Below are 14,155 nucleotides of genomic sequence, written 5' to 3'. Positions count from 1 at the left end.
TCTCAATGGTGCATTGTCTACTTTAACTCTTTCATTGCCACAAGTTTATAGTTCCATTGCCAAAGCGAACGCAAGAAGCTATCGCGTGGCAAAGCCACATCGTCAGCGCAGTATAGGGTTTATATAGGTTATAAAGATGCGGCTGTGTATAGTTTCTTTATATCAGTATGCAAATGACATAAGTATATATATATATATATATATATATATACACACACACACATTAGTGCAGCTGTGTATAGCGTAATTAAATCAGTATATATACATATATGCAGTATGCATATATTTTTTTTTTTATTAAGAAAAATATCAATATAAATATATGAGCAAAGGTGCCTAGGTGCCTGCTGTGTCCAGTCCGGGTCAGGACCCCCAGTAGTAGAAAAATCCAAAAAAACAGCGGCACTCCAATAAGGTGAAAAGGGGGTGTTATTTGGGAATAGGAGCGAAAGAAATAAAACAAATATCAAATAATTCTTAAATTGTTAGGTAGAACTAAAATACTTATCCTTAAAAAGTGGTTTGCACCCAGGGCGTCAAGTATAAGAGAATGGAGAAATGTGATCGGACAAATTAAAAGTTATGAACTAATAAATAGCAAAGGAACGAAAAGCACAATAAAAAATTTCTAGAATGGAATAAATGGAAAGGTTGAGTTATTTGTGGGAACGGCTGGCAGGGTAGGTGGGGGAGGGAGTGGAAAGAATAGAGAAAGGGGGGAAGGAGTCAAGTACAAAATGTGTATGGAAGTTTTTCTCATTGTTTTATAAAATTACGTATTTGTCCTTTCTTGTCAAAATGGAAAATAAAGGAAATTAATATAAAAAAGAAAAAAAAAGAAAAAAGAAAAGGTGGTGTCATATATATATATATATATATATATATATATATATATATATATATCTCTATCTTGACAATGGTGGTGTGAGACCACAGAAACGGGAGTCCTTGTATCTATGGAATAAAGCTACAACACTTTTTACTGGATACGCTGGTGTTCTGCAGTCATATCCTTTTTTGTCTATATATATATATATATATATATATATATATATATATATATATATGTATATATATTTGTGTATATATATTTTGGTTTAGCGTTAGAGCTGAGCGAACTTACAGTAAATTTGATTCATCACGAACTTCTCGGCTCAGCGGTTGCTGATTTTTCCTGCATAAATTAGTTCAGCTTTCCGGTGCTCCCGTGGGCTGGAAAAGGCGGATACAGTCCTAGGAGACTCTTTCTTAGGACTGTATCCACCTTTTCCAGCCCACCGGAGCACCGGAAAGCTGAACTAATTTATGCAGGAAAAGCCAGCAACCGCCGAGCCGAGAAGTTCGTGACGAATCGAATTTACTGTAAGTTCGCTCATCTCTACTTGGCGTAGCTGTATTAGTCCAGTGATGCAGATGCAAATTCATAGGATGTTGCATACTTTTGTATGATTTTGCATATATATATATATATATATATATATATATATATATATATAGTGCAGCTCTTAAGTAGCTTATAGGGCCCCCAAGGGTATGCCCCAGGTTTTGATAGACCCCTCTGCACCCCCTATAGCGCCACCTCTGCACAGATGACATAAGTTTGTGTTCTTTTGCGCTGTAATCGTAGTTTTCCTCTCCTCTCACCTCCCCTGACACTGACAGCTGCGCTCCACACTTCCAATGCATGTGTGACCTCAAGCTTCCAGTCTGTGTGTGTGGGGGCGGGGCCTGTGTCCATAAACCCCGCCCACCTTCTGGCTACGAGTAAAACTTGGACTGCATAAGATTGCAGCGAGCCAGGAGCCGCACGTCATCCGAACACTCTCATGCGAATGACAAGACGACACCTCTACGCAGTGTTTCCCAACCAGGGTGCCTCCAGCTGTTGCGAAACTACAACTCCCAGCATGCCCGGACAGCCGAAGGCTGTCCGGGCATGCTGGGAGTTGTAGTTTCACAACAGCTGGAGGCACCCTGGTTGGGAAACACTGCCTATACATAGTAAATGGTTCGGCTGTCTGGGCATGCTGGGAGTTGTAGTTTCGCAACAGCTGGAGGCACCCTGGTTGGGAAACACTGCCTATACATAGTAAATGGTTCGGCTGTCCGGGCATGCTGGGAGTTGTAGTTTCGCAACAGCTGGAGGCACCCTGGTTGGGAAACACTGCCTATACATAGTAAATGGTTCGGCTGTCTGGGCATGCTGGGAGTTGTAGTTTCACAACAGCTGGAGGCACCCTGGTTGGGAAACACTGCCTATACATAGTAAATGGTTCGGCTGTCCGGGCATGCTGGGAGTTGTAGTTTCACAACAGCTGGAGGCACCCTGGTTGGGAAACACTGCCTATACATAGTAAATGGTTCGGCTGTCTGGGCATGCTGGGAGTTGTAGTTTCGCAACAGCTGGAGGCACCCTGGTTGGGAAACACTGCCTATACATAGTAAATGGTTCGGCTGTCCGGGCATGCTGGGAGTTGTAGTTTCACAACAGCTGGAGGCACCCTGGTTGGGAAACACTGCCTATACATAGTAAATGGTTCGGCTGTCTGGGCATGCTGGGAGTTGTAGTTTCGCAACAGCTGGAGGCACCCTGGTTGGGAAACACTGCCTATACGTAGTAAATGGATTGCGGTGGGGGAGATTTATCAAAACCTGTCCAGAGGAAAAGTTGCCCAGTTGCCCATAGCAACCAATCACATCGCTTCTTTCACTTTGCAGAGGCCTTGTTAAAAATGAAAGCAGTGATCTGATTGGTTGCTATGGGCAACTGGGCAACTTTTCCTCTGGACAGATGTTGATAAATCTCCCCCTGTGTGTTCACGTCGGGCACTTTTTGTTGCACGCTCATCCCCCTGACACATTGTTACGTTTCTTCTGACACACTCCTACACCTGTTAGGCCGCGTTCACACCACGTTTTTGCAATACAGTTCCCGTATACGTTTTCAATGTGAAAACCGTATGCATTGAATTTTGACTCTCCATTGAATTTCAGTCAAACAAGTGAAACTTTATTCATAATGGAGTGAAAAGTTAAAAACGTACACTTTCTTTTTTTCCTTAAAAACGGATGCAGCCAGACATCATTTTTTAAAACCGTATACAGTTTTGCCCGGTTTTGAGGAATCAGTTTTTCATCCAAAAACCTGATTCGGAAACTGTATTGCAAAAATGCGATGTGAACCCAGCCTGTGAACTGTCCAGTGTTTAAAGAAAATAAATAGAGATGAGCGAACTTACAGTAAATTCAATTCGTCACGAACTTCTCGGCTCGGCAGTTGATGACTTTTCCTGCGTAAATTAGTTCAGCTTTCCGCAGCTCCGGTGGGCTGTAAAAGGTGGATACAGTCCTAGGAGACTCTTTCCTAGTAATATATCCACCTTTTCCAGCCCACCGGAGCACCTGAAGGCTGAACTACGCACGAAAAGTTATCAACTGCCGAGCCGAGAAGTTCGTGACGAATCGAATTTACTGTAAGTTCGCTAATCTCTAAAAATAAACTTAGAAAAGATATAATCTGAGGCTTAAAATGGACATGTTAAAGGGGGCATAAACTAGCATAGCGAGGGTGGGGGGGTGACGTCACACGGGGGCGGAGTCGTGACATCACGATACTCCGGCCCCCGTGGTTGCCACCCGGCTGTTTGTGAGCTGGCACCACGGCATGCAGCTCAAACAGGTGGGTGGCGAACACAAGATTGCGGGGGTCCCCAGCGCCGGGACCCCCACGGTGAGATAGGGGATAAGATGTCTCAGGGCCGGAGTACCCCTTTAAGGCTCAGAATACACTCCAAAAACAGTACATGGACAGAGCCTAAGAAAAAACCATGTGACGAACTGTGATGCCTTCAATTTCTTCTTGAGGCTTAGTTCACACATGGCGGACCCGCCGCTAATTACAGTCGCAATTTTTTGGCTGCATTCACACTTCAGATAGCAAATCCAACAGACGGATATGGCGGAAACATTTCAAAATCGCCTCCTGCCGGATCCCAGCCTGATCCGCACCGTACCCCATTGACTTCAACAAGCACACCGGAGTTATACCCGTTTGACCATCCGTTTGAATCCATTTTTTTTTCTTTCCGTTTTTATTCTTTAACGTGAGTAGAACAGAACGGGGACAGACGGCCGTGTGAACGCACCTTTAGGCCGGGTTCACACCACGTTTTTGCAATACAGTTCCCGTATCAGGTTTTTGGATGAAAAACGGATTCCTCAAAACATGTGTACAAATGTTAACCCGTATACGATTTGAAAAATGATGTCCGGTTGCATCCGTTTTTTAAGAAAAAGAAGTATACGTTTTTAACTTTTCACTCTATTATGAATAAAGTTTCGCTTGTTTGATTGAAATTCCAAGAAAAAAACTGTGCAAAGTAGAAAATCGGATGGAGCTGTACACACATACGGTTCTGTACGGTTCCCATTGACTCCCATTTTTTTTTTTTTATGTATACAGTTTCACTACAGACCAAACACCGTGGTAGGCTACGGTTTTGGGTACAGGAAAAAACGGACAAAACCGTACAGGATGCAAAATGGACACAACCGGATGCATCTTTTGGCATACAGTTTTCAATGGAGATACAATGCCTACGGTTTTCAATACGGTTCCGAACGGTTTTCAAATTGAAAATGTATACGGGAACTGTATTGCAAAAACGTGGTGTGAACCCGGCCTTAGTGTCTCCGATCGGCTCATTTTCCGACCGTGTCTGGTTTGTGAATTGGACGGAAAATGAGCCGCCCGGAAACCCTAGCTGACTCCATTAAAATCAATAGGGTTCTAAAATTGCTGTTTGCATAATGGACACGAGATTGCGCTATTTGCAGTAGAATTGCGCAAATTTCTGGAAATAGCAGTAAGGAGAGCACTCACATCTCGGATTGCGAATCCGGCAGACTTATACGACGGGAGCATTTCAAAACCACCCCTCTGCCAGATCTGTGCCGTACCCCGTTGATTCCAGTGAGCCGACCAGAGTCAGCTAGCGCCTCCGATCGCCTCATTTTCTGACCGTATCCGTTTTTTTTTTTTTACCCGGACTGAAATCCATGAATTGATGCAGTTCTCAGTCCGGTTCACCGACTGGATACTGTCGGAAAAGGGAGACGTTTGGAGACGCTCGCTGACACCAGTCGGCTCGTTGAAATCACTGGGGGGTACCGTGCGGATCCAGCAGGAGGCCATTTTGAAATTCTTCTGCTGGATTTGCACAAGATTGTGCAATTTCAAGAAATCTGCGCAATTTTACCGTGAATAGTGCAGTCTTTGCCGGAATTATGCAAAGAGCAATTTCAGAAAATGGCGGTAAAATTGGGGTGGTAATTAGTGGCGGTACCCATGTGAACAAAAAGTTGTCCGAGGGTGTTCACCTGTCTCCATATATTCGTCAGTAGATGTGGGCAATGTGGGCGCTGTTATCTTACTGTATATGAGGCCCTACCGGTGACTATACTGGGTTATCAGCGGCCATACCCCCGGCCTGGTGCGCTCTTTCTTACTCACCTTATTGTACTGAATTTACGTCACAGGAACTGTGATTTAACCTGTTATCTCGGTTGAATATTTACCCTTCCACCATAGATGCTTGGTCTTTACCAGAGTATTATTCACATATAGGTGTTCTATGTACCCAGCCTAAAAATAATCGTGAGTGAGAGGTTGCTTTATAACAGTGGTCTCCAAACTGTGGACTTCCAGCTGTAGCAAAACTACAACTCCAAGCATGCCCGGACAGCCGTTGGCTGTCCGGGCATGCTGGGAGTTGTAGTTTTGCAACAGCTGGAGGTCCGCAATTTGGAGACGACGGCTCTATAAGCATCTCCATCTAGAGAGTTGCTAAAAAAAGAGTACCTCCCTTTTTTGGAGGACTGTACAACCCATTGATTTTAATGAGAACTATGTAATACCTTATTTTTCCTGTGGAGGCGCTGCAGGGAAACAGAACTCTTGGTGCCAGATTCACTCTCACATTACAGAGCTAATCATTTTGGAGGAACCAATTACAATTGCTTGTCAAGTGTGGATAACAATGCTGGGACCCCCCGAATTTTAGTTAATTTAGTTTACTTAATAATAATAATAATAATAATAAAAAAAAGGGGTCACGCAGGGTAGAGAAACATGGCCACTTTCTTCCAGAATCACTGCGCTAAATCTGTCTTTGTGTGCGGTATTGCAGCCCAGACTCAGCGTACATCCACCTATGACTTAGAGGGAGGGATATAAAATTTTCGTGCCGCTGTCGCCTGAGCCAGAGCCTTGCTAGCGCAGGACTACAGGCTGAACGGATGTGGCAGACAACCCATAGACTTGCATGGGACTTCCGAAAAAATCTGTAGATTAACCGGTCGTAGTATCGGGAAGCGGTGTGAACATTTTATATCGTTAAAGGGGTATTCCAGGCCAAAACTTTTTTTTTTTTTTATAGATCAACTGGCTCCGGAAAGTTAAACAGATTTGTAAATTACTTCGATTAAAAAATCTTAATCCTTGCAATAGTTATTAGCTTCTGAAGTTGAGTTGTTTTTTTTTTCTGTCTAACTGCTTTCTGATGACTCACGTCCCGGGAGCTGTGCAGTTCCTATGGGGATATTCTCCCATCATGCACAGCTCCCGGGATGTGACATCATCATTGAGCAGTTAGACAGAAAACTTCAGAAGCTAATAACTATTGGAAGGATTAAGATTTTTTAATAGAAGTAATTTACAAATCTGTTTAACTTTCCGGAGCCATTTGATATATAAAAAAAAAAGTTTTTGCCTGGAATACCCCTTTAAGGGTACGTTCACTCGAGCGGATCCCCAGTGTGTATTACGTTGCGGATCCGCCGCTGTATGCTGCCTTTACAGGTGCCTGCTCGGAGCGGCAATACGCCGTTACGAGCAGAAACACTGCGATGTTCGAGTCGCCGCGCGCATGCGCAGTATACTCACACTTCATGGCCGCTCTTGGCCTAGCTCAGGGAGCAGGGGAAGCGGCCGCGATGTGTGCGAGTACACCACGCATGCGCGGCAACTGGCACATCGCAGCAGTGTGTCTGCTCGTAGCGGCGTATTGCCGCCCCGAGCAGGCACATCTATAGGCACCCTGTAGGGGTCCTTCAGCAGCGGATCTGCAGCTTAAAAATACGCTGTAGAAAAACAGAGCAAGTTTCTTCCAAAAACAGCACCACACCTGTCCTCGTGTGTGGTATTACAGCTTTGCTCTATTCACTTCATTGGAACTGAGCTGCAATACCACACACAACCTGAGGACACGGGTGGCGCAATCTAAATGCCTTATTACCCCTATGTATGTAGTCTAGCTATAGGCTGTGTCAGTGTTTCCCAACCAGTGTACCATTCAGCCGTTGCAGCACTACAACTCCCAGCAAGCCTGGACAGCCAAAGGCAGGAAATTGTTGTTTTTCAACCAAGGATTTTTGCCACCCTAGGCAAAAGCTAATTTTGCTGCCCCTTGACTCCGCCCATTTGTCCGCCCTTTGACATGCCCCACCTTACTACTGGGGTGACGCACTGTAACAAACCTCCTCCTCATGCTGCTGTCTGAACAAGTGGTTCGTATGCTGGTTGTCTAACTTTCTTGCAGCAAACAGAGCGGCGCCCCCCATCAAGAAGGCGCTCTAGGCGGCTGCTTATTTTGCCTATAGGCAGAGCCATCCCTGTTTGCAACAGCTGGAGGCACACTGTGTGTTTTAGTAGTCGCTGACCGCTGTAGCACACTTGATTGCACACTAGGTATAGAGACATCAGCCGCCTGTCTTATTATACGGAGATGTTGTCTGCACATGATTATCTGATGACACCTGACCTCTAACATAGTCTGGTCCGTCTGGATCTACCGGTTCTTAGCCAGTTGCTGTAAATGTCAGGGGTTAATGTTTCGTATCTCAGCGTATCCGACTGCTATTACATACGCAAAAAAAGATCTCTGTATCCAGTGGTCTAAAAGTCATTCGGCATCACACAAAATGTAGCGGAGGTCTCCTAACCATGGAGACAACCAATAAAATAGGATAGATATATATACACGTACATTAAAATGTGAAAACTGGGTTTAATATCTTCCTTACTAGGCTAAGATATGGTCACGTGAATCTACAGGCCCAAAGCCTGAGGCTGCACTACTGAGACATCCTCTTCTCATTCCTGTCAGGTGCAGTGAGGTCATGGTGAGGAAGTGTTTTTTTTACATCCGTCTACTGTTTTGTACCTTAAAGGGGTACTCCGGTGGAAAACTTTTTTTTTATTTATTTTTATTTTTTTAAATCAACTGGTGCAAGAAAGTTAAACAGATTTGTAAATTACTTCTATTAAAACATCTTTACCCTTCCAGTACTTATTAGCTGCTGAATACTACAGAGGAAATTCTTTTCCTTTTGAAACACAGAGCTCTCTGCTGACATCACGAGCACAGTGCTCTCTGCTGACATCTCTGTATATTTTAAGAACTGTCCAGAGTAGGAGAAAATCCCCATAGCGAACACATGCTGCTCTGGACAGTTCCTAAAATGTTGTATCCGATTTTCATCACCTTGAATCGTATTACTAAACGATGTCATCAGTGTAAATCCCATAAGATTTTTGGCTTTATACACGCGCAGTAGCTTTGGGGTTGTCCAGGGATTGTCTCAGTACAAGACTGAGAGATCGGATTTTTATGGTCATCTGATTTAACTTTTTGCAACCAATTTGTTCAGATTTTACACCAACCGATTTCGTCCGATGTTACAATTTTATTGTCGGACGCAAAAACCGCAATGTGAACCCGGCCTAAGCTCTCATGTAGATGTTTTAGCAGGTCTTTAAAGGGGTATTCCGGGCAAAAACATTGAAAGGATAGGGGATAAGATGTCTGATCGCGGGGGGCCCGCGGCTGGGACCCCCCCCCCCCGCAATCTCCCTGCAGCCCGCATTCTATGCGTAGCTGCACCTGCAGTTTCGGAACCCGCCGGGCTTCCGAGACGGGGATGTGATGTCACGCCACGCCCCCTCCATTCATGTCTATGGGAGGGGGCGTGGCGGCCGTTACGCCCCCTCCCATAGAAATTAATGGAGGGGGCGTGGTGTCACGTCCCTGTCTCGGAAGCCCGGCGGTTTCCGAAACTGCAGACGCAGCTACGCATAGAATGCGGGCTGCTGCAGGGAGATCGCGGGGGCCTCCCGCGATCAGACATCTTATCCCCTATGCTTTCGATAGGGGATAAGATGTTTTTGCCCGGAACACCCCTTTAAAGGGGTACACCGGTGGAAAACTTTTTTTTTTAAATCAACTTTTTTAGAGTTAGATTTGTAAATTTGAAGTTAAACCTCCTTTCCCCTGATAGATGCCCATATATAACCTGTCTTTGTAGTGAATTACAATGTGCTGAGACAAAGGGTGCATACCCGAAACGCGTCCACGCTGAATATTGGTTGTTGGTTGCCTGGCTGAGTCCCACTTGCATGCGGTTTTATGGGATCCGAATAAACAGTTTTTTCATCGTACCACTGGCTACCTATTTCTGTTCTATTAGATTTGTAAATTACTTCTATTAAAAAATCTTAATGCTTCCTGTACTTATTAGCTGCTGTATACTACAGAGGAAATTCTTTTCTTTTTTGGAACACAGAGCTCTCTGCTGACATCACGAGCACAGTGCTCTCTGCTGACATCTCTGTCCATTTTAGGAACTGTCCAGAGTAGGAGAAAATCCTCATAGCAAACATATGCTGCTCTGGACAGTTCCTAAAATGGACAGAGATGTCAGCAGAGAGCACTGTGGTCATGATGTCAGCAGAGAGCTCTGTGTTCCAAAAAGAAAACCATTTCCTCTGTAGTATTCAGCAGCTAATAAGTACGGGAAGGATTAAGATTTTTTTTAATATAAGTAATTTACAAATATGTTTAACTTTCTGGCACCAGTTGATTAAAAAAAATAAAAAAATAAAAAAAAACGTTTTCCACCGGAGTACCCCTTTAACATAAACTACTACTACAAAGAAAAGAAAAAAAATCTTTTCTTTGTAGCCGCCCTTCTCTTCTTGCCCTCATCTGGTTCCTATAACTATTAAGGACAATGGGGTGCGGAAAAACTTTCCAAAATAATGAAATAATGCTGCAAACTACACAAAAAATGCTGTTTCTGTGTCCGTGCCAGGATCAGCCTCTGTAAAGAAAGATGGAAACAACAGAATTCATAAGGAATTGTTCTTTTCCAGACAGGCAGTCTCTTCCCTGGCCCATTTCCCCTAGTATATGGCCCTATATGGCCTTTTTAGAAACCTATAATAAGTGACCTGGTAGCAACAGTGACATTTTTTAGGTCAATAGAAAGTGACCGTCTGGACAACCAGCACAGGACGGTCCAAGCCCCCCCCCACACACACTTAATATTTCTAGGGAGTGTTTTTCCGTCATTCCTGCGCACATAATGCTGCCATATAGTGCCCAAATAGTATCGAGTATACTTTTAATGAAAAAGCCCTCATAATACTGCCCACTATCGTGTGTGTTAAAATTATACAAGCAAACTTTATACAAGTATTACCTTAAAGGGGTTATCCAGGAAAAAAACTTTTATATATATATATATATATATATATATATATATATATATATAAATCAGCTGGCTCCAGAAAGTTAAACAGATTTGTAAATTACTTCTATTAAAACATCTTAATCCTTTCAGTACTTATGAGCTGATGAAGTTGAGTTGTTCTTTTCTGTCTAAATCCTCTCTGATGACACCTGTCTCGGGAACCGCCCAGTTTAGAAGCAAATCCCCAGAGCAAACCTCTTCAGTTCCCGAGACAAGAAGAGATATCAGCAGAGAGCACTGTTGCCAGACAGAAAAGAACAACTCAACTTCAGCAGCTGATAATTATTGAAAGGATTAAGATTTTTGAATAGAAGTAATTTACAAATCTGTTTAACTTTCTGGAGCCAGTTGATATATATAAAACATTTTTTTTTTCCTGGAATACCCCTTTAAAGAGCCCACATAATGCTGCCATATAGTATTTAAATACTATAAAGTATATTAATAAAGAGCCCGTATAATACTGCCCTATAGTGACCAAATACTATAGAGTATACTATTAAAGAGCTCACATAAAACTGCGATATAGTGTCCAAATAGTATATAGCAGACATAACATTGCATTATAGTGCTCAAAAAGTATAGAGCAGTGGTCTTCAACCTGCGGACCTCCAGATGTCGCAAAACTACAACTCCCAGCATGCCCGGACAGCCATCGGCTGTCCGGGCATGCTGGGAGTTGTAGTTTTGAAACATCTGGAGGTCCTCCGGTTGAAGACCACTGGTATTGAGTATTATAATAACAGCCCACCTAATACTTTCATAGATTGTGTGACCGAGTTGTATACATTATAATGGTATTATCTTAAAGAGCCCAAATAATTCTGACTTATTGTGCTCAAATAGTACAAAGTATACAAATGATGTTCCCTTAAAGGGGTACTCCGGTGAAAACCTTTTTTCTTTTAAATCAACTGGTGGCAGAAAGTTAAATATATTTGTAAATTACTTCTATTAAAAATCTTAATCCTTCCAGTACTTATTAGCTGCTGAATGCTACAGAGGAAATTCCTTTCTTTTTGGAACACTGATGACATCACGAGCACAGTGCTCTCTGCTGACATCTCTGTCCATTTTAGCAACCATGTAAGGGCAGATGTAAGGGCAGATGTAAGGGCAGATGTAAGGGCAGATGTAAGGGCAGCATGGTGGCTCAGTGGTTAGCACTGCTGCCTTGCAGTGCTGGGGACTTGGGTTCAAATCCCACTAAGGACAACAATAAATAAAGCGTTATTATTATGATTATTATTATAACGTCAGCAGAGAGAACTGTGGTCGTTATGTCATCAGAGAGCATTCCAAAAAGAAAAGAATTTCCTCTGTAGTACTCAGCAGCTAATAAGTACAGGAAGGATTAAGATTTTTTAATAGAAGTCATTTACAAATATGTTTAACTTTCTTCCACCAGTTGATTTAAAAGTAAAGGGGTACTCCGGTGAAAACCTTATTTTAAGAGTCCAAATACTGCTGCCATATAGTGCCCAAATAGTATAGAGTATGGCCACATAGTGTGTGCCCAAGTTGTATACATTATATAAATAATGATACTAACATATAGTGCTCAAACAGTACAGGGTATATGAACAAGCTGCCATACAGTGAGTACTCAAGTATTGTCCATTATAAAGCCCACATAATACTACCATATAGTGCCAAGTACAATATATTATACAAAAGACATTTCCTTACAAAGCCCAAATAATACCCCCATATAGTGCCAAAGTAGTGTACAGTATACAAATGATATTTCCTTAAAGAGTCTGCATAATACCGCCATATGGGGCTTAGCTAATATACAAATGATAGTCCCTTAAAAAGTCCACATAATACCGCCAGATAGTGTTAAAGTTGTATACAGTTTACAAACTGTATTCCCTTAAAGAACTCACATAATACTGCTATATAGTGCTCAAAAAGTATACAGTATACAAATGATGTTCCCTTAAAGAGTCCTATGTTATGGGTAATGCTGGGCAGTTTTAGTTTGCGCCTTGGATTTCCATCTTCGGGTGGCTCTAGGCAATTGCCCAGTTTGTCACCTACTAAACCTCCCCTGTATTACTGAAGCGCATGCACTGACTGGTGTCTGGTAGGGCCCCCTACAGTACAGGAAGGTATTACATGTTCTGTACTCTTTACCTGTATTACTGAATCGCATGCACTGACTGGTGTCTGGTAGCACCCCCTACAGTACAGGACGGTATTACATGTTCTGTACTCTTTACCTGTATTACTGAAGGGCATGCACTGACTGGTGTCTGGTAGCGCCCCCTACAGTACAGGGAGGTATTACATGTTCTGTACTCTTTACCTGTATTACTGAAGCGCATGCACTGACTGGTGTCTGGTAGGGCCCCCTACAGTACAGGAAGGTATTACATGTTCTGTACTCTTTACCTGTATTACTGAATCGCATGCACTGACTTGTGTCTGGTAGCGCCCCCTACAGTACAGGAAGGTATTACATGTTCTGTACTCTTTACCTGTATTACTGAAGCGCATGCACTGACTGGTGTCTGGTAGCGCCCCCTACAGTACAGGGAGGTATTACATGTTCTGTACCCGTTACCTGTACCAGGGTTAGCTGCTCCTTTGGACACCAGGTGGGGGCGACTCCATGTTACTTTTTTAGGACATTGGGGGAGATTTATCAATACCTGTCCTGAGGAAAAGTTGCTATGTTGCCCATAGCAACCAATCAGATTGCTACTTTCATTTTTAAAGAGGCCTTTGAAAAATGAAAGAAGCGATCTGATTGGTTGCTATGGGCAACTCAGCAACTTTTCCTCTGGACAGGTTTTGATAAATCTCCCCCATTGTGTGTTCTGTACAGGACCCTGAAGAAGCTCCTGTCCTCTACATAGATCAGTGTTTCCCAAACAGGGTGCCCCCAGCTGTTGCAAAACTACAACTCCCAGCATGCCCGGACAGCCAACGGCTGTCCGGGCATGCTGGGAGTTGTAGTTTTGCAACATCTGGAGGTCCGCAGGTTGAGGACCACTGCCATAGAGTTTTGGTCTCAAGTACATACAATGGTTTCAACATACAATGGTCTTCCTGGAACCAATTAATATTGTAACTTGAGGGACCACTGTATATGCATTTAGGTTATGGTTTTATAGATAGGTAGATAGATAGATAGATGTATATAAACAACTACCCCCTGAGTGTATAGAAGAAGAATAATAATTATAATAAAATATTTATTATTTATTTAGTTACTCCTACCCCCTGAGTGTATTTAATAATGAAAATAATAAAAAAATATATAATTATCATATTATTATTATTATTTTATCGTTTTTGTCAGATGTTCTAAATAAAAAAAATAAAAAAAAATATAGTTTTTTTTTTTAACTTTTTATTTTTTCAAAATTTTTTTTTTTTTTTTTTTTTAAAGAATTGTTGTCAGGTGCCATGTTTTCCTGGCATAGACAGAGCTGCCCTGACATTCTGCCGGTGTCTATCCCTGTAGCATGTCACCATCTTTTATTTTATTTTTTTCTATGACCCCCAGGCATCACCTCACGCCCTATCCTCGCCCCGTAGCCCGAAGGGTTAAGTG

The 14,155-nt window shown here is 42.7% G+C and overlaps 1 protein-coding gene across 5 annotated transcripts in view; it reads left to right on the top strand.

Moving 5' to 3' along the window:
• The window catches only part of PDE4A (phosphodiesterase 4A), a 1,221,221-nt gene that overhangs the window by 1,093,086 nt on the left and 113,980 nt on the right, over positions 1-14,155 (top strand). The gene's annotated exons all lie outside the window — the stretch shown is intronic.

Source organism: Hyla sarda, chromosome 4, assembly GCF_029499605.1.
Source record: "Hyla sarda isolate aHylSar1 chromosome 4, aHylSar1.hap1, whole genome shotgun sequence".
Classification (NCBI taxonomy): Eukaryota; Metazoa; Chordata; class Amphibia; order Anura; family Hylidae; genus Hyla; species Hyla sarda.
This window is presented reverse-complemented; position numbering and strand designations above follow the sequence as displayed.